At 42.4% G+C, this 27,060-nt stretch overlaps 1 protein-coding gene across 12 annotated transcripts in view; it reads right to left on the minus strand.

Annotated features, from left to right (window-relative positions):
• dab1 (DAB1, reelin adaptor protein) overlaps positions 1 to 26,452 on the minus strand; it is a 93,779-nt gene extending 67,327 nt beyond the window's left edge. For all 12 annotated transcript variants that reach the window (XM_023954000.1, XM_023953996.1, XM_023953998.1 and 9 more), the window contains exon 1: positions 26,192 to 26,452. The gene's annotated coding sequence lies outside the window, so the exon portion shown is untranslated. The remainder of the gene's footprint in view (positions 1 to 26,191) is intronic.
• Between the last annotated feature and the right edge of the window lie 608 nt (positions 26,453 to 27,060).

Genomic DNA, 27,060 nt, shown 5'->3' on the forward strand with positions numbered 1-27,060 from the left:
CCGACAAAAACAGAGTAACGTGCACTTCAAACTGAGCAGAAGGCATGTTCCTTCTACAACGGGAAATACCACCAACCATTTTTATCACCTGAAGCATAGTTACCAAGCATGTTCAATCTCAAACTGAAAAAAAAAACAATGATTCTCCAGCAGAAACAACAAAGGTCAGACCTGCACAGCAGCAACAGTCTAAACTACCAGAAGAAACTCAGACTATTTGCTTTTGGTTCCTAGATTATTCTCAGGATGTTGACAAAAATGGTTGTCAGTTTTATGTTTGTCCTGTAAAACTCGAAAACATTAGAGTTTATTTGTAGATTTAATGTATTTTAATGGAACTCATCAAAATGTTTAGCATTCTGTTTTATTCATGTTCTCTTTAGAAACTTGAACGCTTTTGCTTTACTTTTCAGTGCAGTCTGTAATATATCTGCCTTTTCTTAGTTATCTGAAAGAAATACTGTCATGTTCCTTCAGTGCATCTGTTACGTATAAAACAGGAAATAAATATTTCAATCTAACCTAACCTGCTGATAGTTACATATTCCTGTTATGAACAGAGGGTACATATTTGACAAATACAGTTATTTGGTCTATATCGTTATTGCCTCCTATGAGAAAAACTACAAAAACTACTACTGTGATATAAAAATTCTATATCGCACACAGCCCTAGAGATTGTTGTGCATCGCGGGGGCGTCTTTAACATTCTCTCCTGTGGTAGTCAGTATGCTAAACTTTATTGAACCCATGTTTTGTGACTTGATTTATTTGACCCAATTAATATGAATAAAGTTTAGTATTAATTACAAAAGGGGTTTATACTAACATACACCTTGTGTGTCAGAATATTCAGAACCATTGTTGTAACAGTAAACTATGTCACACAAGAGGCCTTCAGCTCTCATCTGTTTGTAAGACAAAATGTTTTTTTTTTTTTTTTTTTTAAAGTGTGTCTTACCCCATGAGGTTGGTCAGTTAACTAAACCATTCATTCATTCATCATTCATTCATCTTCTTAACCATTTATTCCCTTTCGGGGTCACGGGGTTGCTGGAGCCTATCCCGGCCACTTGGGCGTAGGCAAGGGATACCCTGGACTGGTCGCCAGTCTGTCGCAGGGTAGAATATCCTCAATCACACATCCATTCACTCTCACACTCACACCTATGGACAATTTACAGTTACCAATTAACCTATGTAGCATGTTTTTGGACGGTGGGAGGAAGCCTGAGATCACGGAGAAAACCCACGCATGCACAGGGAGAACATGCAAACTCCACACAGAAAGGTCCCCCATTGATGCTGTGTTTTTCATGTCCCCCAGCCGGGACTTGAACCGGGGGCCTTCTTGCTGTTATGCAAGAGCGCTAACCACTGCGCCACCGTGCAGCCCTAACTAAACCAGTCAGTCAAATTTTGAGCAAGTTTTAAATCTTATTTTTAGGCAGGATTATTACTGAGCTCCTTCTAAACCAGTGCTTTTCAAACTTTTTTGAGCCACGGCACACTTTAACCTTGTCAAAAATCCTGCGGCACACCGGCATCCAAAAATTTAATTAAAGGAGAAACTCATAGTCTGTATTGATCTACAGTCCCCCCTACAATCTCACATGCATTTCTGTGATAATTGTGGCAGAAAAACCTGGAAGTTGCAGCTGTTTTTTCTGAAAGATGTAAAAAAAAAGTTAGAAGATTGAAAAACTGTTTGATGTGTGTTCGTTGTGGTTTCAAGACGTCAAAGGAAGACTCATTGTGCGCTGAGACGGTGTCACTTTAACCCAATGCATTATGGGAGATGAAATGCAAAAATCTGCAGAACGCAGACAGACATAGCTTCTCTGAGCTCCATTGTTTCGTTCACTTGTTCCACGGTCTGACACCAGATTCTGTGGAAACCTACATTTTCCTAACTACTCAGTGTTTTATCAGGGCCTGCTTGGATGAACACAGAACTGATATCCTGGAGATGGAAAATGTTTTTGATCAGTTAATGAGGGCAATTTCCCACGGCACACCTGACCATCTCCCACGGCACACTAGTGTGCCGCGGCGCACTGGTTGAAAAACACTGATCTAAACTATGCAGAGACTGTAAACTTCAGTTAAGTTCTGTGGACATTGAACATCAGACCAATAGAATTACGAATGATAATGGATAATCATTCAAAACTATGTGGCAGTTCAAGACCTACACAAGCAGGCATTGCTGATAGATACAAAACACCAAGTGACAATAATGCTGAGATAATATCACATCACATCCATCCATCCATTTCCTAAACCAGTTTCAGGGTCACGTGGCTGCCGGAGCCTGACCCGCACACTCGTGGGCCATAATTACACACCCCTACACACTTGCATTCACACTTAGGGACATTTTAGGGCAGGGCTCAGCTCCGTTTATATATTTCTAACAACTTAACAACCACTAACCTGAAAGTAAATAAGTATATCTTGGTTTATTCATCTTTTGTTGACAGGGCCTGTTTAACTTTATATACCATCATTCTGATGGTACTTTCATTGCATGTAAAATGAAGTACTTTTACTTTTTGCTTAGTTTGCTAATTATAGTCAAATACATTTTTCACGTTTGGACAGTGTTATTACTCATTATTTGAACCCCTGGTAAACAGAGTGGTGATCTGCTCTATTACTGTTACATTTTAAAAGTTGTTCACATTTGATATTAATATTTGGCAGAACAGAAAGAAAGTCTGAGTCTAATCTGACCTCGATTGGTTATTATTCAATAAACTGAACCTTTAACTTCATACACATCAGCCGATGCAATGGCAAAAACATAGCCAAAAACCCCAGCTGTGCAATCATAAACGTATGCGGCTCGTGGATCCGCTGTCCGCCTTACTCCCTCACGAACGCGCTCCTGTTCCATTCATTTCCCCCCACTTGTCATTTTAACAGCAACAGTTTAAAAAAATCAGAATCATTATTACAGGTGTTTTCATGTCACCATTAAAGCAAACTTGGTTTCTTTTCCTATGACACCCATTCATTTAAGACAACAGCATGTGAACCAAGTCCAGATGTCTGCTGTTTTACCTACTATAGGATGGAATCAATTTGAATAAAAGAGAATCTACACAGACATCGATAGAAGACCAGGGCTCGAAGGGTGACAGCTTTCAGGAGACAGTGGCCAAACCGGGCTAGAACCATTCAGATTTTGGGACATCCAGTAATGAGGGACATCCAGTTTTATGCAGAGCTGAATGAGAAAAGGTAGATGTCTCTCAGCAGATTTATTGACAGAGCTGAAACACACTGCTGTCTCCTTCCTCCTCCTCTGTCTTTAGGCCTTTTCACCTCCTCTTCAATCTGCCTTAACAATCTTAACAAGAAAAATATCATTTCATCCCTTTCCTTGTCTGGTTCCCCCGTGTCTCTTTGTCGGATTGCTCATCTTTCTTCATTGCTCTTCCTGCCTCTCTCCCAGTGCTACCCATCTGCACAGTAACAGGTGTGCGGTGGATATGACTGATATGTTTGTTACCTGTAGCATTGCCTGAAGCAGCTTCCTGCATGGAGAATTGCTGCCTGTGCCTATCAGCTGCCTGACCCGCTAGCTACTGCGCTGCAATTTTAATCTTCATGCCATCTCAACTCCTTTAAATTGTAACAAGATGAGGAGGGGTGAAGGCGTAGTGAATTAGGGAAGCAGTAGCAGGCTCTCGTGAATTTCTAAATCAATTTGATTGAGCCTTGTTGGCTGTGCTGTGGTGTTGTTTTCATTTTGGCCAATTGGTCCCACAAGTTTAATAGTGTGTGTATACACGTATGAGCTCACAGGAATGTCTACACCATCTTAACTCTGTAATCTCACAGGTGATGTGTTATATGCGCTGCAGCGCTACGAAGTGTTTCTTCTGCCCACCATTCCTCCTCCACTTTGGTCTTTGCAAAGCCTTAGCCCCTTTCACATCCATTGGGGGGGGGGGGGGGGGGGGCTGCACAGGTTTTTGGGTCATTCTGGGCCGTGGAGGGATGTTTAGAGGAGTGGTTGCATCTTTAGAGGTGCAGAGTTCCCTTGAGCCTTGAGAGACGTCAAGAAAATGGATTGTACCATTGATGTGTCTAGGGCAGGGGTCGGCAACCTTTTTTACCCAAAGAGCCATTTGGGACCGCCCCTAATGAAAAGAAAGCACCCAGAGCCACAACCCGTTTTGACATCACTATATATATTATACATGTATATATTATTCAAAGGTGCTCATTACGTCGATCTTCAATGACATGAGTGTAGATCGCGGGCCACAAAAGATAAAAAAAAAGTAGTTCTTAAAAATCCACCAGCCGATCAAAATCCTCACTGAGAAGTACGGGACTTGATTGACATGTAGATTGGCCAATCGGACATCGTCTGAAGCATACATCACTGCAAATGCACATTGTGTTCTTAAAAGGATGATACCGCGGTCGCGTTGGGAGGAGCCACCAGCTGAAGTTCTGGTCTGATCGCTGCATGGAGCGATGTGTTTATCAATGCATGGTAGAAACTGAGAATGTGGAGAGATCAGGTTTATTATTTTGAAGAGTTCTACTTGGTAATCATGTTTCCATGTTTGAGTTCATAAAATCATCCCAGGGAAAGTCTCTGCTTCAACTCCCGCAGGGAAAGCTGCGTCTCAATCTGACTCCCGTGTTTCCATCTGACAGAGTTTGAAGCCAAAGCCCCTCCTCCGCCTCTCTATCTGCTTTTCCTCTCTACCTGTTCACCTGTTCACATCCTCTGCAGCTGAGAGTTGGTTTCCCCCGCGCTCCTCAGTGTGTCCTACACAGAGAGCGCAAAATACGATAGTCGGGGCGCTCCAGCGCAGCACAAGGATGAAAGAGCCAGACGCAGGTTATAGCGGGGATACAGCGGGTTAAGCAAATGAATGGAAGAAGGCGGCCCGCTGAAGAAATATTCAATAGTGTACACATTTAGTATTAGTCTGAACTATCTTTTATTTAGAAAATTATTTTATTTTGCTAAATCAGTCCAGTGCGAAAAAAAACATCAACAAAAGTTGTGTTGGGCGGTTTTTGGCTGGGTCTGGGGGTTTTCAGATGACTTTTGGGCTGGAAAACTGTGACTCTACCTGGCAACACTGGTGCGAACTCTCTGTCATCAGCGAGTTGCTCTCTGCCCCGTGGTACGTCAAGTTCCCGGCAGAAGATCACTCCGGACCGCGTGTCTCCTCCTGCTATCAGCTCTGCAGTTCTCGCCCGATAAATACGAGCTCATTTAGGAAGCTGGTTTTGACGTGGTACGCGCTTCGTTCGGAGCCAGCAGATGAACAAGCTAAAATAAAATTTAATTATTATAAATACTCCTTATTTTCCAAAGTCACAGGGAGCCACAACAAAAGGATGAAAGAGCCACATGTGGCTCCGGAGCCATGGGTTGCCGACCCCTGGTCTGGGGTAAGCCTGTTGCAAGGGATTTGTAAGGCCAATCTATGTTGCACCTTTGTAGTTAGTAAGGTAGCGAGCACTAACTGACAACGCACGAATGCTGCTTATATGAGATGTGTATGGAATACGTAAGTGTCTGTAGGATGTCCACACACAGCACACTGGCATTATTTAACAGGTTAAACTCAAAAATTCAAAAATCCTAAATAAAAAAGGCAAACTCTGAGATAAAAATTCATGTACATAATTGACAACACCCCTGTCCTTTAACTTTATAAACTTGTCAAAGACTTCTTCGATTTTAGACCATGAACGGCTTGGAAATATGAGTTTGTCACATATTTAGATTCTAATGTTAGCAAAATCTTAGTAGGGATTTTCTTTACACGCACAAATGTTTCAGTAACTAAATAAGGTTTCTGACTAGGGTTGGGCGATGTCCCTTAAATTGGCAGTTGACGATGTTTGCAGTAAACCATCGGGATGGACAATGATATCGTTGGGGGGGGGGGGTTTTCGTTATTATAATTATTATATAATTATTATTCATTATTTTACTTTATTACTTTATTTATTTTATTTCCCAACTAATGACTCATCAATGATGATCCAGTATAAACTGAGGGAAGTGACTTTAACAAAAAACAAACAAACAAACGAAATAGAACAGAAGTAGTCCGCTCCCGCACTTAACTGGTCAAGTGGACCGGTGGAGCGCGGACTTACAGCTTTGTGTTTGAGGGGAAGGGGAGATGCTTTGTTACATGTGCGCTATGTGTGGGAAACTTAGGACTGCGATCCGTCCCGCAGCTCTTGGTGAACGAGCTACCGAACTCAGGAGAACCGGGTCGAGCAGAGCTCGGACCGTCAGCTCACACAGCGGCTTTGTTTCGGGCAGTGAGTGTGTTAGCTTTTCAAAGCAGACATGTAGCTCAGTCCTTAGAAACCGTTCAAACAATCACGTGGATTTGTGTTTCCAGTCGTGTCCCGACTAAATAAAGGCTGATGTTATTCCCACATATTTACGTTCAGCCAAGATGCAGATTGCAGAATTTCCCGCATGGATTTTATGTCCATCCAAAGCTAATGTTGTTAGCCCGTGTTAGCATACTGCTAACCCTGGCGTCTTTCCGGCTCTGATCTTCAACAGAAAAAGCACTGACCACACGGATTATAAATAAAATGATGAGCGAACAGGTGCTTCATAATAACCGTAACATTAATAAAAGCACGTTTAGAAGATCGTTTCGTATATTCGTATATTACGGAGATGCCAGATATCTATGTATGTAGCCGCTCGGCGGAACTCATATCTTCCGGTATTTCAAACAAACTCATGACCTTCCAGACACAGGGCAGACACTCTACAAAGAACGCAGCTTTATTGTGAAAATTAAAAAGCATTTCTGGTATTGACTTTTATTTTGAATTATGAGACAGATATGCTTCCATATTTTGATTTTTTTATCATGGAAAAAGGCACAACATTTGTGTCCTTAATGGATTATACTATAGTAAAGGTTGTTTGAATATACACTTTGGTTTTTTAACATGTTGTAGAACAAGCCTGAACTTCAAATTTGTTAAATTTGATATGGTCAGCTTACAGCTTGTTCCTTGGGATGGTGTAAGCAGCATGTTGTGAAGGGCTTTATGAATTCAGCAGTAACTTAAATCCTTTATAATTGCTACAGACAGATCTATGAGGCTTATAGAATTTCATATTGAGTAAGAAAGAAGTGGTAGCACCTGTGCACTCATTAGAGAAGCTAAAATTAGACAAGCTGCTTCATTAATATAATTCAGACTTACTTTGCAGGGGAAGCTCTAATTAATGTCCACAGCACTCAACTAGTGAAGCTCACCCCAGTTCCCACAAGAGGCTTCCCTGAGAAATGTTTTCATCAGTTTCATAATTTATTAGCTGCCTATTTTATCTCGTGCAGCGGTGCCCAACAAGCTCTGATCTAATTTGCTTGAAACAGTTTAGCTACCAGTGCAATAAGCAGATGGCTCAGATTTAAGGTGTTCGAATGAACAGTTTAAGGCGGGCAGACTGTCAGGAGATGGTAGTGATTTTCAGATAAATGTTTTTTTTGTTGTCACAGCGAAGACAAAATAAATCCATGAGTACAGAGATTTTGGCTCAATAACTGTGGCACTGTTGCCTACGGTGACCCAACCAGAGAGGGGTATTGGAAAAGTTTATCTGTTGTGTATTTCCAACAATACGCCACTAGACTTGAGATGACAACCCCTTTCACACAACCATGTCATTCAAAAGTACACAAGGTTTAAGTCTTAAGAAGTAAACTTTCAATATTCTAGTACCTCAGTCATGTTGTTCCAGCTCACCATTACCTTCTCCTCTGAGGAAATTCTGACCGGAGCATTGTCTTTCAGAACTGAACTGTTTGGACCATCACAGAACCTTGCTAGAACCTGTTTGTCCTTGTTTCCGCGGAAACTCCGCTGCGTCTTCACGACTTGTCGGAGTTCACTTTCCAGCTTCCTTCACTTGGGAACCATAGATTCATTGATCTTGAATTCTCTCGCAGCTGTTCGACTCCCATGTCCCTCCGAATAGCTAATAGCTTGCAGTTTAAACTGTGCTTCATAAGCGTGTCTCTTTGCAGGTGGCATTTTTTTAAGGTTGCCAACACGATGTTGTTCTGCATAATGCACATGCATGTTCGGGGGTGTGTGTCTTCTTTCACGCCCACACTTCCCTCCTTACCGTTCTCAAGCTGTCCTCTCCTACGTACTGTTTACCGAAGTCACACAACAACACATTAGGCGCACCGCACCATAGGGCGCACCGTATATTTTGGAGAAAATTTACGAATTTTAAGTGCGCCTTATGGTCGTGACAATACGGTATGTTGGCATGATGTTGGTATCAGCTTATAAACTCGAGGGGTGTGAGAATTGTGTAAAGTGATTTGGTTTTAGTCGGGCAAGAATTTAGAAGATTTTTCTTATGAAAATTCAACCAATTTGGCAAAGGTTGTTGAACCTAAAGTTAGCTTCACTGTTGCTAAAGTTGAAGCACCTTTTTTGGTGCCAAGCGCAGCTGTGAATGAACTACTTGAAGAGTTTCAATACTTAATTGGATCTACATGTCTGCCGATTGCTAAAAACTTCTTAAAAGATCTCTGTTGCAGGGTTGATGAATCAGCTACATAGTTAGGCAATAGCATGAAGGGTCTTGCCCAAGGACCAACACTGGATGAAGCTCATTATGCCCTCTGGGAAAAGAACCCTGTTTTCCTAGTTCAACACGCAGCCAACTAAGCCATCCAGCCTCAAGTTTGCCACACGTTTTCCAAATACCACATTTCTCTAATGACAAACTACCAAATGCAGATATCAAATCTGAAAACCCGAACCAAACTGACACCTAGCTCAAACGTTTTGTCGGACATATGTCCTAGCCGCTGCGCTAGCCCTTGGCCAGGGTTTGATCTGTAATCCAGTGATAATTACATTATTCATCCTTTTTTACATCTATTTAGAATTTCTGGTGTAAAAGCAATTTGGCTGATATTTGTATATAACTTAATACCCAACCCTACTTTACATGAAGTAACTTCATTACATGAAATCCTCTTCACCTTTATCCACCTTTGTCATGGTAGGGATAACATGTCAATTTAAGGGTGGGGGGGGTGTAAAAAATTTTGAGTTAACCCTTTGCTATCCTATGGGGTCCAGATGACCCAATCCTTACATTGACGTGTTCTCCCTACCATGACAAAGGTGGATAAAGGTGGAAAGATTTCATGTAATCCATGGACACCAGTGAAGATCACAAATCATTGAAGAAAAAAGGTTCATAGCACTGTCTAGTGGGTCTAGATGACCCAACTCCCAATGGTAAAGTGCCTTGGATGGCACAAGGGTTAAACCAAAGTGGAATCAATTCTAGTGTGTTTTGGAGATTATGGAGACAGACAAAAGCCAAAAAACTGGTTTGCTTACTGCAGAATTTCTTTCTGTTACAAGGGAATTGTGCAACTTTGTCAACTCCATCAACTTTTGTCTGACAAAGATGATGGATCCAAAAACAACTGCTTAATGCCATAATAATATGATTTTCTTCTAATGGTAAAAGAAGAGAATAGCTGTTTCTTTTGGTGAACATTCATGTTTATCTCCACATTTATGTAGATATCTAGCATGCAATCAAAAATATTTAACATTTTTTATTAAAAGAAACTATGGATAAAGAGAAACTGTCAATGTAAGGGCGAAGGAGAACTAGAATATCAAAAAAAGAAAGTACGGTATAAAGATTAAATCGTGATCCAGATAAAAAGTTTGCTTTGCAAGCTGAGAAAAGACAGAAGTGGAAAAAGGATTATAACAGATAGTAGAAAGTTTATAATATTCTTTGTATTGTTTACTTTCTAAAAATGCGACTGTATGACACTTTCTGGAATTTTGTAGTGCATGTAACATTTCACAATAGCAACAAAGTCTAATCTGTTCGGTTTGGCTCTCTTCTGTTCTATTTTATTCTACATTCAATTATAGTTATTTGGTTCATATCATGATTATATAACGTTATCGCCTGATGTGAAAAAAAAACTGTATTGGGATATAACATTTCTATATTGCCCAACCCTACACACCTTCTCTTTTATTAATTACTATTACGGCATTTGAGCCTGTGAAGGCAGGGATGTGATGAATATCTCTCTTTCAGGTTAGAAAATAAACTGTAGGGGTCAAACCACTCTTGTAAGGGAGTTTACTCCAGAGTAAGCTACCTGACAGACAGCCCTCCCTTCAGCTAACATGTTCATTCATCCCTCTGACCTCTGCTATGAGACAGGAGGTCATTAAATTGTTCTCTAAAGAGATTTCCAGTTCAAGGCAGCATCAGAGAATTGCAGGAAGAACTCACTCAAGAATTTTTGTCAAAGGCCAATGTGTGAGTCTGTTTTCAGTGGCAAACCAAGGAGTCTCCATAGATGAGCCAGTGGACTCATCACAAACTCTAAATCCCATCCAACACCATCAGCAACATGGGAGTGAACACACACATGCATGCCTTCACACACTAGATTGTAGAGTGCAAGTCAGGGCTGGGTTAGGTAAGGTCAAGAGATATCAGTACAGAGGAACTCACTGAGGCAATTGGAGCTATTTCTCACCTCACTTAGCTTTATTTTTCCCTTCCAGTTGCTCAGTATTTTGGTCTCACTTACCCAATTCCTCCCCTGCTTCTTTCAGCAAAATCATCTTCAAATTAGAGTACTTTATCTTCTGAACTGACACGCCTATATTTGACAAATCTTCTTACAGCTCACCTGACATGACATATCACTCAGATACCTGCACCACGTTCTTCTGCAGCAGTGGCTTTGCAACAGTGGCTGAAAAAGGTTTTACAGTCTTCGGCTGAGTAAAAACATTTAGAAGAAAAGTACATACTCTAATAAGCACCTGAAGTGAGCTGGGAACTTTGATTAAAATTAAAAAGTCAGCATTGCCAAGTGACCTGTGGCAATCCCCAAATCTGACATCAAACATTATAATAATGATACTAAATTTTAATTAAATGGCGCCTTTCTGGACGCTCAAGGTCGCCTACCAGTAAAAAAGATAGGTCAAATCATAAAAACACAACAATAACTCCACTATAGCACAAATAAGGTTAACAGTTAAAACAGCAGTTTAAATAGTATGTGCTGATGCTGACTGAAGGATGAAAAAGGTAAGTTTTCAGTTGCTTAAACCAGTGTTTTTCAAACTTTTTTTAGCCACGGCACACTTTAACCTTGACAAAAATCGCGTGGCACACCAGCATCCAAAAAAAAAAAAAAAAGGATAAACTCATAGTCTGTATTGATCTTCAGTCCCTCTGCAATCTCACATTTTTGTGATAATTATGGCAGAAAAAGCTGGAAGTTGCAGCTGTTTTCTCGAAAAGATGTAATAAAAGTTAAGTTAGAAGATTTAAAAACTGTTTGATGTGTGTTTTTTGTGGTTTCAAGACGTCAAAGGAAGACTCATTGTGCGCTGAGACGCTGTCACTTTAACCCAATGCATCATGGGAGATGTAGTGCCAACAGCCGCAGAATGCAGATAGACTAGCGTCCCTGAGCTTCATTGTTTTGTTCTCTTCTTCCACGGTCTGATACCGGATTCTGTGGAAAGCTACACCGCTAAAGACGAGCTTAGCTGGTATTTTTGTAGGAATGAGAGACTTTATGAGCAGAATCAGAACAAGGAAGTGAAGACTTTAACCACTTCTGATTGGTCAGACTGATGACGTGTGATTAAGCCTCCAAGAATGATTTGTGGAGACAGTTGAAGGGGCGGGACTTTTCCTAAAACAGCTGTAGGTGCAGCTAAATCGCTGTACCGTCATTCTTATCAAAATTTCTTTAATAGAATCAAATAAACACAAAGAAAAAAGTATTTTATGATCTTCCTAACTACTCAGTGTTTTATCAGGGCCTGCTTGGATGAACACAGAGCTGATATCCTGGAGATGGTAAATGTTTTTAGATCAGTTAATGAGGGCAATTTCCCACAGCACACCTGACCATCTCACATGGCACACTGGTTGAAAAACACCGGTTTGGAGAACTGGGAAAGTGAGTCTATATTTTGTAGATCAGATCGTTAGACTTTCTTTCATTTTAAAGTAGTAAATGCGTTGTTTTTCTTTTGGCGTCTCGCCACAGCGACCCCTGAACACATCACTTGTTTAGTGTTTTTCTACCTTCATTGAAGACCCAAGGTCCCTTACAGTCACAGTCCCATTCACCCACGCATTCACACTCCGATAGTGGCTCTGCTTCTTTGAGCTGCGTTCATGTCCTGTGGCGGATTTTGAGCATTGGGCGCGGCGCAGCTCTGGCCTCAGCACATTTCAGGTGTTACAGTGGTGCAAGTTCAAATATGGAAAGTTTTTGGCAAAGAAGACACGTCGCGTCAACCAATCAGGATCACAGCTTTGGCCCGTGATGTGTTGATGTTATGATCAGTGGGTGGAGTCTTAAATCAGCATGGAGGACAACCTGACAGTTCATCTCCTGAACTTCGTAATATTATTCTTATTTGTTAGGAAAAAATAATAAAAAGTTCCTCTAAAGTGATTCTTATTTTTAGTTTTTCCTCCTTGCTGGACAGCTAGTCATCAAACAGATGTTTTAACTAAAACTCTCTAAGAAAATGTGTGGTTTTTTTCTTTTCTTTTGTGTATTTCTTATCACTAAAACTGCTGCAGACAGACTGTAAGGGTCTATTTTAATGCAAGGAATCCCTAAGAGGCCGCACAGCTAATACAGAGAGGGGGTCATGGATCAGGGAGCTATGAAATGCACTATTATAATTAAGGTAAAGTATTGTTTACCAGTGAAGGTGGGTGTTTGTGGATGGGAACCCAAATTACCTTATCAATGAAATGAATCCTCCATTCCAAAACATTTGACGTTGGCCTTTTAGTTGTTCCTAAGGTGAGGATGAAAACACATGGTGGGGCTCCAGACCCACCTCCTTTACCTATCATTTAGATAATCTTATCTGGTTATTTATGTAAAAATATGGGCCACGCGGCCAGAGTACAAATATTTAAACTTTGGTCGCTGCAGCGTCAACCAATCAGGGACTCAACTTTGGGTGTGTGATATTTTCCGTGTTTTGCTCAGCGGGTAAAATACACATCCAATATGGTGGATCCATCTAATAGTTCTCCCCCAAAACGTTCATTCATTTTCTTAAACCGCTGAATCCTTTTCAGGCAGCTGGGTTTCTGGAGCCCGTCCCGCCTACTGTTGGGCAAAGGCAGGTGAACCTTAGACAGTCTGTCGCAGGGCCCATAGGGCTGGAGCGATTACGCTCGCTATGCCGGCTACTGGGAGGCGAGCTAATAAAAAAGGTCCCCTGATTTTATTTTTGCTTTTATTTTTGCACTCTCGGGTAAATGCGGGTCAGCAAGTTTTAAACTCAGTCAGAGAGAGACAGAGTGACCGTGCAAGTGGCCGTCTTTCAGGCACAGCACTGGGAGTGAAGCTCACCGAACTGGGAGAGTCTCTGAATGATCTCATGAACCCAGACATGGAGTCGTGATTACTGATGTTTCTGTAGAGCTCCTCATATGAAATAAACCTGATCTCTCAGCATCATCATTCTCTTCCATGCATTGTAAATGAGATAAACACAGACACCGCTCCGTATCGATCAGGCTAATAACATTAGCTGTTAGCTCCTCCCACACGCTGCTGGGGCGTCAAGCTTCACAACACATTTTTGGACAGGCAGTAAGCAGAAAGAGGGGAGGTCGATGCAAATTTGTCGCACGGATCGCGTTCGGTGTGAACACAGCTTAACATTGCAGCCTCACGGCTGTGGAGGGGACCCTGTTGCTATCTGGTGTGGGGGGAGAGGGGGGCACAGTGGGAAGTTCTGCAGCTCAGCTGCTCCTGGTATAAGACATTCCTGATATATTGTTTCCTTACGGTAGAGTCCAGCCATACGTCCCTTTTATACTACAACCCTGTTTTCGTGCCTGTATGGATTGTGTGTGGGGTCATGGGGGGCATGTTGGAATGGAGGGGTTGGGAGTGGGTGGGGCAATTTTGTTGTCTGCTTTTGATTGTTAGGTTCTTGGAGCTGCACGCATGTAAAGCGCTTTTTTTTAAAAAAAAAGTTTGATTTGATTTGATTTGAAAATATTGAAAGGAAATCTGAAACTGAAACATGAGGAAATACTAAAAACCTAAACACTCATTGAGATGACTAAATATTGGGCTTTATAAATAAAATGGAATTGAATTGAATTACATTAAACATGACAATGACAAACAAAAATGCAACCTACGACTATGAAACTGAAAGCACTCAACTTTTTCCTGAATAACGAGCAGAGAAACACATAAAAGTCGACCTGTTCATGACCAAATGGAAGTAGGTATTAAAAAATAAAGAATGTATAAATTAAAACAATAAAAGCTGAGTAAGAGATCAAGCTCTTTCCCACCAAACAATCCCCCCTGCTTGCTAAAATATTCCTAAAAAAATCACTGGAAGGCATAAAGAAAGGACACTGGTTGTAACAAATTATTGAAGCAACATTCTTTATTTCTTAAAATTTGCAACTTTGGCTCATGCGTGTAATTATTTAGACTTGGGAACAAGTTTCTTGTTGTGACAAGACAAAACCCAGAACTAAGAGAACTTTTCCTTTGAAATGATGCTTTATTTACCTTATGATGTTTAACTTAAACCACTTTGCTTTGCCGCTGCACCACAAATTCAGTGCAGGTTCTGTAGCCGTTTTGGAAATGACCATATAAGTGGGATATGCCCGGCGAGGTGTGCATTATCAGAAATGAATGGACTCCGCTTTGCGTCAGATGGTTCAGGCTTCCGGGTCATCTTATTCAGTAAATTGACGGTGCATTTGTTCCATGGTAAAGAAAAGGAGGATGCCATTTTCCTGCAGTACAAAACCACCGCCTGGAATTATTCTTTTTGTTTTTAAAGATTGGTGAAAAAACAAATCAGAAACTAATTCAAGACAAGAGATGTTAAATTGGAAATGTCCAAAAGCGCAGAGGTGTAATGAGACTGGGAACCAGCTGGGTGAACAGACAGAAGGAAAGTCAAGAATCTCCTGAAGCGTCACATTCTGAACTAATATCCTAACAAGGCACAGGAAGGGAAGGAAAAGAAAGGAACTTCCAGATGACACACATGATTGATACACTGATTACTGCAACAAGCATTGTGACTTTAGAGACTGACAGTTTCAACAGAAAACTTGACAGACATCAAAATGTATTCAAACGTTCTGATTTCACATCAGGACAAATCCTGAAGCAAAGCTGTCAGCCTGGATTCTAAAACCAGCATTTTAGTTCTTGTTTTATCGACCAGGACTTTTCCGTTTCTTGGAATTTTTGAAGTATAGCTGTAATAACAAAGTTTCAACCCCTTCAGCTTAATGCCTGAACCACTCCATCCATCTGGATCCTTGCTTAGCTGTTTGGAGGAAGCCTAAATGAATGCTATCATATTCAAAAAACAAACTATAAAAATGTTCATGCTGCTTTGTGACATGCCAACTGAACTCCAGCTCCAGAGGACTTTAGCCGGGGGGCTTTATCACTCATTTACTTTTGATATTTTGAAATTCCTTTTACTGAAACTCTCACAACAGAAACTCAACACCTCGCTCAAACCTTAAATGTAAATTACAAACCTAAAAAAATCCAACAGAATCAAATCATAATGAACTGCCTGCATGGGAAACAGTTTCAGAATCACTTTGGGTACCATGAACTAGTAAAACTGCGATTCTTTCCAGAGACATACTGCGATGGATCATGTTTGAGTGGCACTTAAAGTCCCCCTCCGATGAAAATCATGTTTTTCTAGTTTGTTACATGTACTTGTGGCATTTTTTTGTGCATTACACCAGCTCCCTGATTTGCCCCGTCTAGAGCAACTACCCCTGGGTGCAGTGTGCATAAGCTCAGGTGGGGGAGAAGAGAAGATGGGGCATTTCTGCATTCCTGCACCTATTTTAAGTGCATCCCAGGCTGGATTTTGCTGTTGGCCGCAGGTATTTCAAATAAAAACTTAAAGTCTCAAATGGGTTCTCAGCATTTGTGTTCTCTCTCTGGCAGAGTTTGGAGGCTTGCTGTCGCACATTAACCAGGGAGGGTAAAAATAAAAAAATAGAAAAAGAATAAGAAAATAAGAAAAATATAAAGTTCTGGAGGTCCGAGAGGGCTGGTTGCCTATCCCGTAGCAGGTCTCACTCTGGCCACCAGCTCTCCTCCCGGGGGTCTGCATAGTGATCGAGATCTCTCCAGCTCCATCAACCCTGTGACAGACTGTCCAGGCTGTACCCTGCTTTGCCCAACAGCAGCCGGGTCGGGTACTGTTGGTGATTGGGTTCAGACGGGTACTATATTGCGCCATGGAAATCGTGCTGCTGCCAGACCTGTGCACCGCTGGACCTCAGATCCCATCTGTACCATTGACAGCTTAACCGTAACCCGTAATCCTAAACTCAACCCTTCCTATGGGTCCGTGGACAAAACAATTTGCTGTGCATTTTAATTCAACAATCTGCATGTGCCAGCATCAAATCAGTCCTGAGCCACAGCCAGTGCCGTTTGCTGCAATGTAGCCTAAATTCTAATGTAATTCAAAGCATTTTTCATGTTCTTATCAAAGTTCCTTCTGGTGTGTCATTTCATTAAACAGCAGGTTCTGGTTCACACATTTGTTTATCATTCTACACATTGTCCAAAAAGTGTCGATTTGGAACCAGAAACGTCACTTTTCACCATTTTTTCATCGCCAAAGAGAAACTTTGGAGAAAAGAGACTGTCAGTCGGTGTCGTTTGTGCCCCCCCCCCTCTGTCAAGCTCTTCACTGGTGCCAGATGGAGCTTGCAGAAAGGGGGGGAACGAGGGCGGAGCTACTCAGATCAGCACCAATGGCCACGCCCATGTAGAGGAGATTTTGGAACCAGAGGCTTCAGGAAAACATTGGCTTCAAGACATTTAGGTTGTGGGATTTTGGTTAAAAACTGTTTTAATAATCCTAGTTAAAACACCATTGGGGATGTTTTAAGTGGGACTTTAAGTCACAGTCACAACTACCCTTATGGGTGGCTGTAAGTGAAAATAGGCAAAGGATTGCCTGCAGGAACGATTGTAAACAACCCAGTGAGCCTGTAAAGGCTGATTTACACTGTTCCGTTTTTAAAATGAATGATTTTTAAATGACTCATTAATCATTTAAAATGTGTTCATCCCTTCCCTCATGACTGTGTTCCATGTCCGTCTCACCGCAACGCAAGCTTTACCCAGGAGTTCTGTCTCCACTTTGTTGATGTAAAAAGCCGGGGAAACGGAAACAGGTGTGGGTTTCAAAATACAATCTTACGTTGTACTTTCAAAATAAAAGGTTACAAGACGTAATTTCCTATTTATAGTGACAGGCTAAAGCAATAACACAAGCTAACACTGCAGATAACACCACCAGGGACGACAAAAGCTACAATGGAGGTTCAAAAACACAACATCATATATGACAGAGAACATGTGTTTTTTAAGGACTCAGTTAGAAAGGAGAGGGCACAGCGTTTGATCATTTAAGTCTTGGATGAGCGAAGAGAGCGGGACAAACACAAGTGGCTGACAGGACAAACCACTACTCCAGGGGGGATGGACCAGAGATGCAATGGAGTCAATGTAACTTCTGCATTCTGTGCTCACTTTTTTAGCCATAAAGTCCATTTTTTGCAGTATTACAAACTGAAAAGATCCAGTAGCAACCTGTGTGGATGGGCAGGCAGGACCACGAATTACTCTGTCTTCCTTTCATTTATGATTGCTGAGACAAACGATGATAAATATGCTTAGAATGGGTTTAGATTTTACTCAAAGGTTTAAAGAAAGTTGTCTGTCAAGGTGATGCATAAAATTATAAAGAGTATAGATGTCAATCAGAGTAGTCCAAGACATTTTCTTCTCCTAAGGTTAGAAAACACTGGACTTGTGTTGTCCAAGAGGAAAGAAAGTCCCCGTGCTGCTCTCTTTTTGCTGAAGCAGGTCTTTTGTGACTGCCACAGGCTTACCGCTAAGCACTCCATGTGCTGATACCGTATCAATCCTCGTCATTGTTAGGAATCTTCTCCCTCCTCCCAGTAGTCAAAATGACTTAATACAGCATTAAGCTCCTTTTGGCTCTCATGAATAAATATTACTGTTGCATTTTCATTTCCTGTAAAAGCTTGTCTGTTAAATACATGCTTACTTACAGTAAATCTCTGCAGCAGAAAACCATACTAACTGGCTCTGGGCTGATCTGAGCTGTAAATTCCCAGCAATTAGGTCAGGACTGCTTCATTTGATGTGCATTTTGTAATGTGTATTCATGAATCTGTGGGTCAAATCCTCTTCCACGGCTGCTTGTAAACAACATTTAAAAAGAGAAAGAGGGCCACTTCATTAGGGAGGCAAAGTGTTGATGCTGGTTTCGGAGTCGCTGTGGTGCTCTCAACACCACGATGAGTTTTTGTGTGGCATCAATGCCGTCTCCCCATTTGGACCCGCGGCCGTGGCAGCAGGACAGCAGCACGGGTGCAGGGGGGTGGCAGTCTGAAAACGGTCGGGCATCAAACAATTTTGGAGACCTTGGAGATCCTCCTATCAGTCAATTATCCAGCAGCTGCCCCCTTCTTGTCACTAGACTACCACAGTGCAACCTTATATTGTGCCCCGGGCGACCACTCCCCGATGTCAAAAAATGCACGGCCTTCTGCTGAATTTGCTGGAAAACTTGCATTTAGGTCACCAGAGGGTTATGTGACCATAGTTTTACAGAGGAAAAACAATGGTTTATTCCTCATTTGAAACCTCAATTTAGTGGTTCAATGCAATACAATCACAAAGCACAAAGAGGATCTTCTCCGTTGTTCTGTTCTCGAAAGCAACCAAAAACCTGAATCTTACAAGCCTTTCAATGTAACAGCCTGCAGAGACATGTGGTCCTTCTAGTGTGAAGGTAAGGCATCATCCAGCTGTAAAAGGGAATAGTAATGTCATTTTAAACATCATTCAGTTGGAAATTAGGAAATATACATTTACAGTACACACTGTAAATTATTAGAACAGATTACAGATTAAAACATAAGCCAGTCATCAGACAGATGTTGCTCAAAGTGCAGCTACTTCACTCAAGAGAGATTGAGAGCAGTTGGGCGCATGATGGAGGCATGCCTCTGAGGATAACCTGGTCTGATGTGGATTTATAAAAGTTTAGTCACCTCTGAACAAGGCTCAAATCCTGACTCGGTGCTTTCTGTGTGGGTTTTGCATGTTCTCCTCGTTCATGGATGGGTTTTCTCCAGAATCTCCTCCCACAGTCCAAAAACATGCATCATAAGTTGATAGTCTCTGAGCAGCCTTGTGGTGAACTGCCCCTGGTGTGTCCTGCCTTCCCCCCCAGTAGCTGGGATAAGGGCCTCAACAACCCCGGGACCGCAAGGTACTGCCCTGCCCAGAAATACCTGTCTGCTCTTTTTTAAAAATAAAAATGTAATTGTCTCTTAAAACAATTCCTTCTTGTTTCCAATAGTTCACCCAGGACTCACTCTGCTACTCCTGCAACATGTCAGAGCAGGGGAACACAGCAAACGTGGAGGGCAGAGGGTGCAGGCAGCAACACCATTTTAAATAACTGTGCACAAGCACATGCATGATCACATGAACCGTGTTGCTCAAGCTTCAAAACCTGATGAAACTTTCCTAACGTTCACAGCCGTTCTTCTCGTTACACGGATCATTTTTACTGAAGCTCAGGCAGTCAAGTGCAGGACTGGTACATGGGAAACCAGAGTTCAATTCCCAGGGGCGTGATGAGCTTCATCCAGTGTGGGTCCTTCACGTTAATGCCTAACTATGTAGCCACAGGGCCCCAAGTCTGGGTCTGCCTGTGCCGGTCCCCAGCCCAAATAAAAAAAACTAGGGTTGTGTCTGGAAGGGCATCCGGGGGAAATCTCTGGCTAACCACCTGTGCGGATCAGTGGAAGTTGATTGGCTGTGGCGACCCCTGAAGGGATGTGCTGAAAGGTGAACAACATCTGTGTACCGAAACGAACTCTACTTCTCAATTAGTAACCCCCGCCCCCTCAAACACACCTCTGCTCTGGTTGTTGCAGCTAAACTACATAAAATGTGTCACATGTTGGTGTGACTGTGTACATGTGTGTGCGTGTGTGTGTGTGTTATGAGTGAGGATGTGACAGAGGATAAAGTGAGGATGAGCTCCACAGCTCTGAGCGGCTCTGCTTATTACTCACTTCTCCTCTTTGCATGAAGAAGTAAATCCCACTTTGATCATTTTTATGTTTCCATCTTAATTGAATCTCAGCTTGGTTTATGGGCTGAACAAATTTCATGACTCATGAAGCCACATAAACTCTGTGATCATCAAAGAGTTGAGTTGAGTTGGAGCCCCCCCCATGTGGAAATGTGTGAAAAGCAGGGGCAGATGCAATGTGCATGTGTCCGTGTGTGATGGACACTAAACCCGCACCTTCCTGACCATCCCGCTTCCCACAAACCAAGCTGTTTGTCCAGAATTCCAAAGGAATCCCACTAAATGTCTCTGAACTGGGTAGGCTTGTCCAGATTCCATCACTATACCTAAACTGCTCCTCATATGCTTTTACCACACACACTGAAAAGCATCACTGACGAAGACACACACTGAGCCGTGGCTGAACTCAGGATGAGTGAGACGAAGAGGAGAATCATTGCAAGGTCAAAACTGAGACAAACAGCTGCAGAAAAACCCCGAGGGAGGAAATACAAAGCGGTGTTTCTTAGATGCAAACATATTTCCATTTCCATGTCTTCTCCAACCTGTGGTTGTGTTTCACAGCTAGCTTAGAAGACCTAGCTGTTCCTCCAGGGAGAGCTGCTGTCAACCTATACCACATCTCAGAAATGACTTCCTTTCACATGCATTCATCTGATTTTGTGTTCTTTAGTTATTTTGTGCTAAAGAATCTCTGCATCTTTTCTGGACGGAGGCAAAGAACACAAATTAAAATGTCATTGGTGATGCTTTGTTTGTGGCTCTCTCTCCAACATGGAAAATGTCACAAGGAGCATGTAATACTGCTGGGGCTTGCTGAGGCATGACATGGGCCACAGAACATCCCTGCTGTATGTGTGAGCGGCTAAGGGAGGGGGGTGGTCAGGGATCTTGACTTCTGAGGAAATTAGAATTTGAGGCGTTGAATTAGTTAAAGTGTTAATGTGCTGTGACTCAGAGGTGGCACATGCCTCCGTGCTGGTGTGCACGCTCCCCTTCACTCCCTGAAATGCCTCCTCTCAAGCATTGTTGTTTGCTGAGAAAACTCCTTAACCAGGTGGAAACCCCAAAGCGGCCCTCTCAGGAAGAAGACAGGGTCCCTGAATGCAGCATTGGAAGGGGGGGGGGGGGGGCATGATCAAGACAATGTGGCTTACTTCTATAATATAATTGATAGCCAAGAGGGAGAAGAGGAGCTCAGAAGCCTGCATTCTATAACCAACCGGCGTCTTTTTTTGATGCAGGAGCATCCCTGCAGCCAAGCTACAGGCAGACGGAGGTGGAGGGAGAGGCGGAGAGAGAACCAGCCGGAAAAGGGGGAGACTGAGGAAAAACACAGAGGACAGTAATGACAGGGATGTTGAGAATAGATAAAGGGCTTGACGCAAAAAGCAAACTGAAAGATGAAAACAGAATATTTGCATTCACTGCAATCCATCTTTAACTCGCAAAATATCTGCGGCAGTCTTAAAATCTTAACACATTTAGGATTATGCTCAGACTGACTGAGCATTTACCAGCCCACACTTGGGGTTGCTCCACTTATCTACTTTCACTGTTTCAGTCTCCATCTATTTCTGGGAAATTGTCTTTGGAAACAGAGCTGAACAGGACTCACACACACATCTATCCCTGTCAAACACAGAAGTGCAGTTAAAGTGTTTTCCTGTGTTGACAGATGCTAATCCCAGTGCGAGCAGATTGAGTCTTTTAAAAAGATTATAGATTACAAACTGCAGAGGCAGATTAGCTGGCAGCTTGATCTGCACCTCTGGATGGAGCAGGCGCCGCTCAGTCCAGTTCTGGGCTCCAGTTGGCCTGTTCAGTCATGACTGCTGTGATGATGGCAGAGAACGGGATGCAACTGAAAGGCTAGAAATGTGGTCATGAGAAGACACTTTCCAAACTTTTTATTGAGTAAATAAATAAACAAAGAGCACTTGGCCCCGTAAACTCTGAAGACTCCACGTCAAAGATATCAGAGAAAATGTCCCACAAATACAAAGAAAAACAAAAAACAATTGATGACAGAGCAGCCAACTCACATTGAGTTGCTCCTGCTTACCTGTAAAACAAAGGGATCTTTAAAAAAAATACAATACTTGCATCTTGGAGTCTGCTTAGAGAACAGTTCAAGTCCTCATTTGTCCAAGAAAACCTCCTTTTCCTTGTAAAAAGTTCTAAATTTCTGCTTTTGACAGCAAAGCAGCATGAAACGCTTAAATGGAGAAGTTCTGGGGGAATCGTGAGGTGAGCCTGCAAAACATTCAGCTCAACAGATGATCACCTTCCTCTAAAATGAGATGATTTGAGTCCTGTGTAAAAAAAATCAAATGTCTTTAAGTGGAAAATATTGTCACACTCAAGTATAAACTACTCAAAATCCCTGAGGCAAATGTTTTACAGGATTTCATTTTTTTTCTTTTTCAATTCAAGTAAGTTGGCTTGAACAGGAGGTCTGGAGTCAAACAGAGGCAGAAATTAATGAGTGTGTTTCCTTTCAGCGCGAGTTTAACCTCACGTCTGACGCCTGCTTGATGTTTCAGGTCATTTAAAGACACAGCAACACTGCACTGAGCTGGTAACTTGTTGTCAGTTGATGGAAGTGTTGGCTAGTATCCATAGCAACAAATGTCACAGCTACATAAGCCACTACTACAGTTTAAATATGTGCAATTTAATGAAAACAAAAGATTTGGAAATGCAGTGCTAATTTGTTTTTTGGGGTACGGTGAAAGTTTCTGAATTGAGAATAGCTGAAGTTTTGTCTGATTTAAACCAACAAAAAGCAGAGTTACAGGATGATCTGATGTTCAGAGCGGGAGTTAATCATCAAAGTCTGAAAAGGTCCACTTCAAACCGCCTCTCATCATTATGTCTTTAAGCTTTAAATGGCAGATATGGTGAAGTTCTTTCATGCGTTTGCTTCTACATTTACAGAACCAACCAAACGTTTATAAATCACAACAATGTCCCACTTCCAAAGATCTTAGATATCAACACAAAAAGGTTCTAATGCATTAAAAGATTAAGTTGAGTTTGGACAGACAGTGGGGCAAAAAAGTATTAAGCCAGCCACAGGGGTCAAAGTAGATTTTTGTTTTTTCCAATACTATAACGAATTACGTCAACATAAATCTTTTTAATAGGAATAAATGTATAATAGGGGTGTAACAATTAATCGATAAACTGATTGATACAACAAGATTGATATGTCTGATGCAAGTTGTTAATTAAGTCAAATCAAATATAGCATTTAAAAAAAATCAAAATGAAATAAATAGATTATAATAGATATTGGAAAACACCAGGGATTCTTTGGATGTGGAAAAACAACAGTGGTGAACTTTAGGAAACTAACATGTGAATGGATTTGACATTCATTCTAGTTTACTTGTTTGTTTGGACACAGATTTCATTTACATTTGATGATCTGGAAGAAATCCAAGAATCTGGAAAACTTCACTGTTCAGTAGCAGGAATTTCTGTCTGAAGTTTGGACAAACACGTTCTGGATCCATTTAGGTCAGACAATCGATCAAAATGAACAAATATTGATTCTGAATCAGATCAGTGACCACAAATTAATCGTTGTTAAAATGAATCGCTGCAGCACTGCAGATAAATGTAGTTAAGAATAAATCTTGCCAGAATACCAACGACAGTTTGTGAAAACATTTAGAAGACTTAGAGAAAAGGTTTGAATGCTGTCATTGCCAACAAAGGTATGTAACAAAGTATTGAGATAACCTTTTGTTATTGACCAAATACTTATTTTCTACCATAATTTACAAATATTGGAGGATAAGGATTGAGCCCTTCAGTTTGGTCCTTGGTTGTTTTCTTTGTTCTTTATTCTCTGTCAGAGTTTGTGTCACAGTCACACTACATTCAAGTTGTTGATCGTCCACAGCTGCCCAGTTATGGCCCACAGCACTTCTTTTTGTGGCTCGAAGTATAATAAAATGCGGCCCACGAGGGCAGTGGACCTCTCTCCCCCAATCAGAGGTCCACTCAACCAGATTGCTGTCAGCCATCCCTCAAAAGGACTGATAGTTTTCGGCTAGTAGAATCCCCAATTCCCACCAATGCAGCAGCGTTGGGTTGTGGGCTTTCTGTGTTCTCCAACCACATTTAATGCTTTGTTCATAGCACCAAAAGCCAATGAGCTGAATCGGCTGGACCAATCTAAGCGGGACCGGACTGTCCTCAGGGAAAACTGAGAGTTTTATTTTTAAGTGTAAACACACTCATCTAACAAGTACACAAAACAAGCTCTCAATGCCAGAATAAACTTCAATTACCCTTTCGGAATTAAAGATTTCTGCAGTTTCATGTATTCCTTGCTTACCACAACAGCCCAGAGTGTAATGAACCGCGAGACAGCTGTCAACCTTTTTAGCATTCGCCATCCCAGAACCCCTCACCTTTAACGTGCAAGATGCCCCTCCTGTGCTTCAAATGGAGCTCATAGAGCTGCAATACAGCTTGGACCTCCAAGCCAATCTCAGGAGGGAGAGTACAGAAGTAGACAAGCCTGGACAATTTTTGGGAGGATTTTCTCCCAGCTATTTTGAGTTTCCCAAAGGATGAAGCCGACCGTGTTCCTTTTTGGGAGAACATATTTATGCAAAAACTTCTTCTTCACCTTGAGCTTCAGTAATCCAAGTGTAGATCTAGACCTGCCATGATCATATTGAGGAGCTCAGCTGTTTCCTCTGTCAAACCAAATGTGGCTCAGATATGTGAGAAGTGCTGCCAAGTCTGGAGGCAAGAGAAGCCACGTTCAGAGGCAATAATCCAAATCAGTGCTCTCAGGACACTTCATGTTCAGAAGAAATAATTCAAACTGTTAATACAGATGTTTTTTTTTTATCTCCCATGTGGCCCAGCTTCACACAGACCCCTGCCTGCAGTGCCCCCTGGGTAAACTACGTTTCAGGCCTCTACCATAGAGGCACCAGACAGACATGAGAAATGAAGGTGAGAGAGTCAGAAAGAGAGCCTCCAACAGTGTTTCCTTTGAATTCCTGAGCAATAGTCTGTAGGTTTCTAGTACAACTTAAAGTGAGCTGGTCCATGAAGGCACCAGTCTGTTCAGCAAAACTGTAGAAAAGTTGCAAAAAGGATTCAATCTGAAATTGGATTAACTTGAAATGACACCATAGCTAAAAGAACAAACAAGTTCTCTTCTGAAAACAGCAGCCATCAGAGAAACAACAGGAGTTCAGAAACTGCAAGGAGGAAGGTGCCGGTCCTTCCTTGGTTGGGGCCCTCAGAGCTCCAGGGCTGCCCTCTCCATCTAGTAACGGAGAGGCTGCTGCATCCCACTGACTGCAGATCCACGCTCCATCAACCTCCGTGGTTCCACGGTCCACTCCACTTCACTCCCACTGACTGAGGAGCTGCAGAGAGCCCGCAGATCACGCATGCAGGACGCGGCAATGCGTTCAGCTTTTTAGGAACTTTATTGGGTCATAGAACAACACAAACCAGAAGGAAAGTGTCAAATGTGTTTAGTCACAGACGGGGGGCCTCTGTGGCCCCTGGTGATGGATGCCTCTTCCGCTGGGGTCCGAGGCCCCTAACAATAAGTCAGGAGGGTTCCGCTCTGCCAGAAAAGGGTTAAACAGTCCTCTCAGGGAGGGGCGCCGCGTCCCTCCACACTCAAATGCGGCAAACCCCTCCTGTCCTCCCGCCGAACAAAACAAACACCCCCCCACATAACTGCCCCCGACCACTGCTCCTAGTGAGGTGGAGGGGGGGGGGGGTCACATCCTGACGCAGCACCAGCAGCAGATCATTCATGCAGAGGACAGAATCCACAGGCTGAAACTGTGGCGCCAAAGTCCGCCGCATGCTCCCACCGTCTGCGCAGACGCTGCCGGCTGTTGCGCACATTTCCACTCACCTTTGCGCTGCAGAGAAACTGGTCAGACTTAGTTCCCATTTCGAGAAAAAGGTTTAAGAATCCCGTCTTGTAGCGCAGCTCCTCTGCTTTCCTCAGACATCCACACAGAGTAATCCCGTCTCCCATCCCGGGGAGAGCGTCTCCAGGCGACCCTCCATCTTCACACACTCCTTCCCAAACTAGAACCCCGCTCCTTTCAGCACCTCCTTTTCACTTTTACTCCCCAGTCCTCCGGCCCCTCTTCTTTCCTCTCCCTCACTGAGGTTGCCTGGTTACTTCTCTCTGTAGGATGGATCAGACCGCCGGCCGCCAGCCAATCACAAGGCTGCCTCCATCTTAACCCCTCCACTGCTGAACTGTCCTGATTTTCCAGTTTTCAGAGTAACAGTGGAGTGGAGGGGGGGGGAGGAGGAAAGCCTCGTTTTGGGATGAAAAAAAAGATTAAAGATATAATGAAGAAACTGAGATGAAAGAAGCGATTAATGTACAGAGGTGAGGTTGGATGCAGATTTGTGAAAAGTTGCGAAGGGCATCCGTCCTGGGACAGAAAAGGGGGGATTTTTTTTTTTTTGGACAATCAGTACATCCAATGATCCCTATATTCTCACAATGGTCAAACTTTCCCATCATCACACAGCCACTTCTTCACTCTGCGTACTCACCAGAGCCCACCCCATCATGAATGCATAGAGGTGCAGCCAGCTCCAATCACTCACTGAGCCTCTTGACTCGATAACCACCCACAACTAAGTCTGCAGACCACAACACAAGTCACCCACTCGGCAAATCAAGATGAGGTTTTGTATTTTCTCTGTTAGTGGAGGCATAAGAAAAATTTAAATCTGAACGATTAGCCAGCTTGTCTTTAT

The sequence above is a fragment of the Oryzias latipes genome, chromosome 4 (genome assembly GCF_002234675.1).
Source record: "Oryzias latipes chromosome 4, ASM223467v1".
NCBI lineage: Eukaryota > Metazoa > Chordata > Actinopteri > Beloniformes > Adrianichthyidae > Oryzias > Oryzias latipes.